Source organism: Fukomys damarensis, unplaced genomic scaffold (assembly GCF_012274545.1).
Source record: "Fukomys damarensis isolate Sample0158 unplaced genomic scaffold, DMR_v1.0_HiC HiC_scaffold_4, whole genome shotgun sequence".
Lineage (NCBI taxonomy): Eukaryota > Metazoa > Chordata > Mammalia > Rodentia > Bathyergidae > Fukomys > Fukomys damarensis.
Genome location: NW_022900916.1, coordinates 58028039 through 58036269, shown reverse-complemented (window position 1 = coordinate 58036269; position 8231 = coordinate 58028039). Strand labels below are relative to the sequence as shown.

At 38.0% G+C, this 8231-nt stretch overlaps 1 pseudogene; it reads left to right on the top strand.

Moving 5' to 3' along the window:
- Positions 1–3977: 3977 nt before the first annotated feature.
- Positions 3978–4489, top strand: LOC104867647 (annotated as a pseudogene).
- The last annotated feature ends 3742 nt before the right edge of the window (positions 4490–8231 follow it).

The window sequence follows — 8231 nt, the reverse complement described above, 5'->3', positions numbered from 1 at the left end:
AGCAGTTAGTGGACGTGTGTGTGTGTGTGTGTGTGTGTGTCTTTCTGGCTAAAAGCTATAAAGAGATGAGAAGCATGTCCTTTCATGGCAGATGTTTCTTCATACACTCTACAGAAACCATAAGGTAGGTATAGGAATGAAAGAAAGGCATAAGGACAGAGTATTTTTGTTAGTTTGATGGACATGAGAATCTAACAGTAAGGGCAAGTGTCTAGGGGTAGCAGATCCCAGGGCATGGCCACAAGCATGAAATGGTGTTGAGACAAGAGTCAATATTTCAAGTAGACAACTCTTTTTTTTTCTTTTATTGAGTTTATTGGTACATTCTAGGTATACAGTACAGTTACATTCATCATTGGGATCTTGTACCTTTACATGACAGGTCTTGGTTCTCATTTTTTCTCCTTGTCCCTGCCCTCCCTTCACCCCCACTCCCCATTTACAAACACTTTATTTCCATTTGTCATATTTTTTTCTTTTCCCTTATTGGGTAATCTTTGCTTTGCCTTGTTTTGTTTTTATTTTTTTAAAGTATTTCCCAAACTGCAATACTCTGGCATATGTTTTGTTTTAAGTTGGACTGATTTTTTTTTTTTTTTTTTTTTTTTTTGGTAACCAAAATTTTGACTGCCACAGAGTATTTGAAATTGCTATCTTTCAAGTTTTTGTTGAAAGGAGAGATTGGTGCCAGAAGAAGAAAAAGATTCTCTAAAGTCAAAGTCTGCTCAAGAAACTTGAAAAGGTGATGGAGATACTTGGCTGAAAGAGTATCAAATGCAGCATTGATGATTTATCTGTTTCCATGCTAGGTTTCCTGGTATAAAGCTCTATTTTTTTTTTAAATGCAAGGTGATTCCTGAGTCACTTTTAAATCTCATTTGTCTTCTTATTTTACCTGGGAAGTCTCCAAAGGCTTCTCTTTTGTCCAATTTGTGCCCCCGTAGAATTCTCTGTGAGTACCTCTTGCTCACCGTGCTGCCTTGTGCTGGGCAGTGAAGAGTACATTGGAGAGGAGGCTTCTGCTATTATGACTGTTTCTCCAGGACTGGGACATAATAAGCACTCAATGGCTGTCTATTGAATGATTGATGAAAAATAATGCTCTGAATGTGTGCAAAAGAATGCGTTACAAGTGTTTCAAACTTTTGCTTGATTAGATTTCTAAGCTGGAAAGGTACATGGTGTGTCACGGTATGTGTCATTTTTCTCAGCCTGGATTGGCAGTAAGTTCTTTTATATTCATAGTCTCTTTGCATACTAGTGACATAGGTTGGACTTAAATGTACAATTTTAAGTATTTATTTTTTGTGAGGAGCAAATTAAAATTTTTAATCTTTTTTATTAGTACATGTTTCCAGTATATAATGTTTACATTCTTTGTGTGAAGTTAGTCTATGCACATGAAGCATCTTAATTCCTTCCTCGTACTAGCATTGGGTTTGGATTGTTCTTATTTTTCTAGGACCTTGATATATAATTAAAGTTGTTTATTTGGGATTACTTTATATTTTATATGAGCATTCTTAGCTATAAGTTATGTTGTTAGGACTGCTTTTTTGTATGCAATAATTCCTTGTATGTTGAAAAGGCTGACTTGTGCAGAGTATACAAAATATAATAACATGTTTGGCTTTTTTGGTGGCCACAGTGGCACCCATTTTTTCAGATAATTTTTAATAACATTCTCTGTATTGCTTGCATATATTCCTTGCCAATCCTAAATAAGCTTATTTTTTTTGAGTGATTTGCACCCATGTTATTTCTTCATGGGTCAATAATTAATTCTCTAAATTTTGTCATGGAAGTCTTACGAATAACACGTCGTTGGTGTATATAATATGCATGTACAACTGCTTTGCCACAAAATATAATTATTTATACCATTTTAATGTTTTCCTTAAGGAATATGATGTAATATGATGACATCTGGTTTGGTAAATTAATATCTTTCTTTGCATTATTCTAATTAAAGACCCCTTGAGAAGTGGTATAAGCCATCTGATGGGACGTCACTGGTAGTTCAAGCTGCCTGATGGAACAGTCAATTCAAATCAGAGGCACCTGATTTGAAGTAAGTCATATGAATCATATGAGTTATGGCACCATCTTGAATGTGTTAAGGTTTGTGACAAGAAGCATACTGTAATTTTAATGGGTTTATCTTTATAAGTGCTTCATTACTTTTCTCCAACCACTTTTAAGAGTATGTTCTTATGCTGGACTTCCAGGATTGACTCTGATGTCTTGTGGAAAGGTTCTTTTCTGATCATGGCTATTTGGGATTCTGTAAGCCTCACTTTTCTGTATGTCAAATTCTTTTCTCTCATTAGAAAAGTTTTCTGCTATTATTTTAGCAAACACATTTTTATTACAGTTTTGCTGTCTTCTGACTTTCCACTGGTTCCAATTAATCTTAGATTAGTCTTCTCTGCATCATCTAGGAGCTGTTGGATCCATTTTTCTAACATTTTACTGTTTTTCAAGCATCTAGTATAAATTAATAATGGACTATAGTTCCGTGTTCTATTCACACATTGATGAATTCCACTGCCCATACTTTTGATAAAAATGTTAGTTTCCTGAATTTCTATTTGTAGCCTTTTATTGGACCCTAATTCTTTTCTATGCTGATTGATCAGTCATGTTTTTCATTATTTTATTTAGCTGTGCTAATTTTTTATTAGTGTCTTCCATATACTTGCTGATAATTTTGTTTATTTGACCCACTGTCTCTTTACTTACCTCTTTTGTGAACTTTCCAAATGCCTTATTTATCATCCCTGATATCTTTTTGTTTTCTTCCATGATATCATTTCATATAAATCAGCTCTGTGGCTTTTGGTTTCCTCCTCTTCAGTGCTCCATGGCCCAGCTTTTGAGGAGCTGGAGGCTTTGGAGACATTTTGTTGGTTTGTAGTCTCATATTTCTTTTTTTTTTCCACTTGCCTGTTTTTGTGTTAAAACTTGTGGATTGCCAGGCATGGTGGTGCACGCCTGTAATCCCAGCACTTTGGAGGCTGAGACAGGAGGATCACTGTGAGCTCAAGACCAGCCTGGTCTACATAGTGAGTTCCAATTCAATGTCAACTACATAGTGAGACCCTGTCTCAAAAAAAAAAAAAAAAAAAAAAAAAAAAAAAAGCAAACAAAACAAAACAAAAAAAAGAAGACTTGTGGATTTATGGTAGTGGAAAACTATGAGGTATGGGGACCTCTAGTTAATAACTACTTTTTAGTGGTATCCTTTGGGCATGGCTAACTATTGGTCTTTGCCTTTGTCTTTGTCTCAGGATTCAACTACCTCTCTTTACTTAGAATAAGATATTGCAGCTTATTTTTCCCAGCCCCAGCTCTCCAGGAATTGGCCACAGTATTGTAAATTACCCCAAAATAATCCAAATATTAGAATCCCCAGAAAACAAATTAATAGCAACAACTATATCACCTTGGCTATAGTAATAAAGTCAACATCAGTTATAATGTCAAATAGAAACGGAGTACAGTGGTACCTTGGTTCAAGAATTTAATTCGTTCCACAGTTCTGGAGAAGATGGCCACCTTCATATTCATGAGGGAAACATGGCTGTGGTTGTGTTCATCACCTGATGCAGAGTTTGTGAACAGAAGCAAAATTTTGCTGCATGTTTCTGTTTAGGAAACAAATTGTTTATGAAGTGTTCAAGAACCGAGGTATTACTGTATTGACAAATCCTAAGGATCCACAATGGGCCCCACCATAACTGTAGAAAGAAATCTATAGTTGTAATATGAACACTAAGACGAACCAAATAATGACCTACAGTTGCATTACAGTAGATGCGTATTAAATGGAACAACTTTACCTCTACTAATAGTAGAACAGTATTCACCAGCAATAGGATAAAGTAGCTTTTCCGCCCACTCCCCGCTCCCCCCGCTCCCTGAGCGGGGCTTGGCTTGCACCGAGCTCGCTCTGAGCTCCTGTCTCCTGCTAAACTATGATTATCTATAGGGACCTCATCAGCCAAAATGAGGTGTTCTCCGACATGTACAAGATGTGAGAGATCGTGGTCGGGCTGTGCCTGGAGGTGGGGGGTAAGATGATCAGTAGAACAGAGGATAACACTGATGACTCACGCATTGGTGGAACTGCCTCTGCTGAAGGGCAGAGGGCGAAGGTACCGAGAGCACAGTAGTCGCTGGTGTTGATATTGCCATGAACCATCACTTGCAGGAAACCAGCTTCACAAAAGAGGCCTACAAGAAGTACATCAGAGATGATATGAAATCAATCAAAGGCAAACTTGTAGAGCCAGAAAGAGTAAAACCTTTTAGGACAGGGGCTGCAGAACAAATCAAATACATCCCTGCTAATTTCAAAAACTATTGGTTCTTTGTTGGTGCAAACATGAATCCAGATGGCCTGGCTGCTCTCCTGGACTATCGCGAGGATGGTGTGACCCCATTTATGATTTTCTTTAAGGATGGTTTAGAAATTGCGAAATGTTAATGGATTCAGCTGTTACCTCGAATCTGTCACATGTCATAACCGCCTGCTGCTTGTCATTCACATAAATCCAGAATTTTAAACAAATGTGAGTAACATCATCTTGAATGCTTCATTTATTTTGACCATGATTTACTTGCAGTGGAGGAGGAAATGTGTCACGTAGGTTGTCTGAAAATAAAGTGCATTTAAACTCATTTGCGAGAATGCCTCTTAGTTTAATATATGTATAAACTAAATCCATTGTAGTGTTCATGGAGAAGACAGAGCCTGGTCACAGACCACTGCTAGGAAACACAAGACTGTCTTCACATAACTTGTGCAGAGGAAATTACTGGGATTGGAAAATAAGACAAGAATCAAAGTTGTAATTCTGATTTGTAGTGAAAGGGAAAAGACCATGCTCATAGCAGTGCCAACATTTGAAGTGGAGCCTTATATATTTCATCACCTACAGTGGAGTTGGCAGCAAAAAAAAATAAGTAAACTAAACCAAGTATCTGAAGATTCATAAAGCGGAGTAGTTACACTGGTAAAGGTATGGGGTTTGGGAAATGGAGAATGAAGAAAGGCAAAATTGAGAAATTAATCAGTGGGACCTGAGAAAGAGGAGCAAAAAGTGAAATAAGAGGCCCGATTGAGTTAAAGGCAACTAGTAGTTTTAGAGAACAGTTTCAAGAGAGAAAGACTGAGAAAAAGAAGAAAAAAGGTAAACAGCAAAATACAGAAGGTAAAATAAATACAAGAAGGGAGAGAAAAAAGTTGAAAGGGAAAAAGAGAAAGGAAACTAAAAGGGAAAGAGGGAGGAAAAAACCCCAAACCTCCCAAATATCTGATGAAGGAAAGATGAAAATAATACAGAATAGGGAAATTTTTAGGGAATCAAAGAAAAAATCCCATGCTTTTGAATGAGTAGTTTCTTTCCAAGATCTGTAGTCTTTGAATCCAGCAGTCATGATTTTTTCTGCCTAGATTTATGACCTATGGGTTTTTTAAATACCATTCCTGCACCAGAGCCCCTCTGCCCATTCACCTTGGATCATGGTCACCGTCCACACAAAGGCGCACTTGCTCCCTCTGGGAGATGGGAAACACCATCAGGAAACACCTGTGGTCTCTGCAGGGTGTAGGCTGCAAGTTGAAAGTTCAAGGGGACGGTTCGATTTAGTGTCAACAGTCACGGAGTCTGGTTGTTCCCTTCTCTCCCTGACTGTTTTTCCTGGTCTAAGAGCAGGTTGATTGCTTAGTCCTTAAATCTGCTACCTCATTCTACGGGGAAACAAAATGTAGAGCCAGCTTGGAGTTGGTAGATGGTCTTGCCCTTGACTCAAGGACAGGTGTTGGACCTTCACCTGGAGTAGGCCCACTTGCTCACATTGGGCAAACAAATGTAGGATTTTAGAATTATAGTGGAATTTGGAGATTGTCTTCCAGAAATATAACATTGAATTTGACAAGTTTTATTTCCACACTTGAATAACATAGCTGGTTAGAAAGCACATCTGTAGTCATATATAATGCTAATTTTCAGCCTATTCCTCTTTACTACTGTGTTCTTTGCTGATAAAGGCAGTTCCCAGTAAAATATCTGATTTGTTCCTAGGAAGAGAAGGGTGTTAATTAATAGATGCTCTCCTATTTCAGATTAGCTATACTAGATATTGTATTTCTTCCGTTGCTTAGTTTTTAAAAACAACACATAAAGAGTTACTATTAGCTATATGGAATCTGCAACTATTGAGATGCCAGTTGAGACCCAAACTTGAATCTGTGTATCTTGAAAGCTGTGGAATATTTAGATGAATACACAAACAGAATCCTTGCTAATACGGAAGAAAGTTGCAGAAGTGACTTGTAGAAAGCGGCAGTTTCCAAGTTTTGCGTTTGCCCACTCTTCTGTTGTTTTTATTTTTTTCAGCAACATGCTTTCTTCTCTAGTCCTTTCAGCAGTTTCCTCTCTAAGTGGACTCAGAGATCCTCTCCTCCTGGCAGCCTTACCATTCCATAACTCAGGCTTTACCGCATTCTTCTAATTCCACACACATTGCAAGGATTAAGATACCATGGACTCTATCCTAAGGCTTCAGATAACATTCTACACAGAATATTTCAGAAATATGGCTATTATTATTGTTATTATTTGCAAATCCCCAGCAAAATAGCCTTCGTTCCTATTAAAAGTAATGTGGAAATCACATGCTACCCAAGTCTTGTATGGATAAGGAAATTAAGATCTAAAGAAGTTAAAATGACTTGTATAGGATTTTGCCCAAATTTAACAAGTGGTTGACTTCACTTAGATTTATTTTCACCTATATTCACTAGAAAATAGGAGGAAAAAAAATTCCACCCATGGTCAGTACTACAATAGTCCTTCAGAGGAATAAATCCAAGCAAAGTCTCCTTTTAGTCCTTTCATGTTTAGGCCAAATGGACAAGACTCTCTTCATTCCTTTTACTCTCCTCATTGCTGTTTCCTCCTCCCACTTAAAGTCATGCCTTATTCTCTAAAGAATTTCAAGGACCAAACAATGAATTATTGATTCTTTAGGTTTTCTTTCTAAAGCACATATGGTTCAGAAGGTACGTTTTACCCATTGGAATTTGGGACAGAAGCCTTAGCAAAAATATGGGCATCTGCTTAGAATGCCCTCTGGGATAGAAATATCTCTCAAAAAGGCTAGATCATAATAAGAAACTAGTCAAAATTTCTCTTTCTTCTACATATTTCACCTGACATCTATATAGATTCACTTCTTCTCTGAATTGTCCCAGTGCTCTTTCTAGGGGTATTTAGGGAGGGCCTCAAGAAAGTGCTTTCAGGGTTCTATAATATTGTTCCAGGCATGGACCCCCAAATTATGAAAGTTCATTGTAGTGTTAACAACAAAATCAGTAGGATGAGTCATTCTTTAACTCTTTCTAAAAATCCAAACCTTGAATTCTTAATCACTTTCCATATTTTTCATAACATGGAGGTGGCAGATTACCTCTGTAAATAGTACCACCAAAATTTAGCCTCAGAAAACTTTTCAAATGTTAGGACCCCTGGGGATTAGCAGTTAAAGATATAAATCATTCAGTGTATGTGGGAAGTTCACGTTGTTTTGACTTTAATAGCGACGTTGCTGAAGTTCAGTAGTGTGTTCAAGGTCACCTAGCTGGTGAGAGGGAGCTGGGATCTGAAACTAGGTGCTGCTGGTTCCTCCACCCATGTTCATTTCACACCATGCTGTGCCCCTGCATCTGAGCGTGACAGGTCGCTGGTGCTTCCAGGGTTTGGGCGCAGTGCTGGGTCAGGTGATGCACATATGTGAGGTGATCCTTCTTTTCCTTCTCCCCACACCTGAAATGATGCCATGCTAGCCTCAGCTTTTATTCATGCCTAGAATACTAGACACACTCCCGAGATCTGGTGAAAGCAAGGAGTTCTACGTTAAAGGGTATTTAATTTAGATCTCTTAGTTTAGGGGATTAGCTATTGTTTAGAGGCATCGCTATCTGTCCTGACAAGGATGCACTTTGGTATTTTATTTTTATTTTTTCCTTTTTGTCTTATTTTTTTGTGGGGGACAACAGGGTTTCACTTTATAGTTCATATTCATGTTGAACTCACTATGTGACTCAGGCTGATGTCGAACTTGTGGCAATCCCCCTGACTTAGCCTCTGGAGTGCTAGGGTTTCAGTGTGTGCAGCCACACTTGGCTGAGGCATCTTTCCTTATCCATCATGATGAGGAAGTAA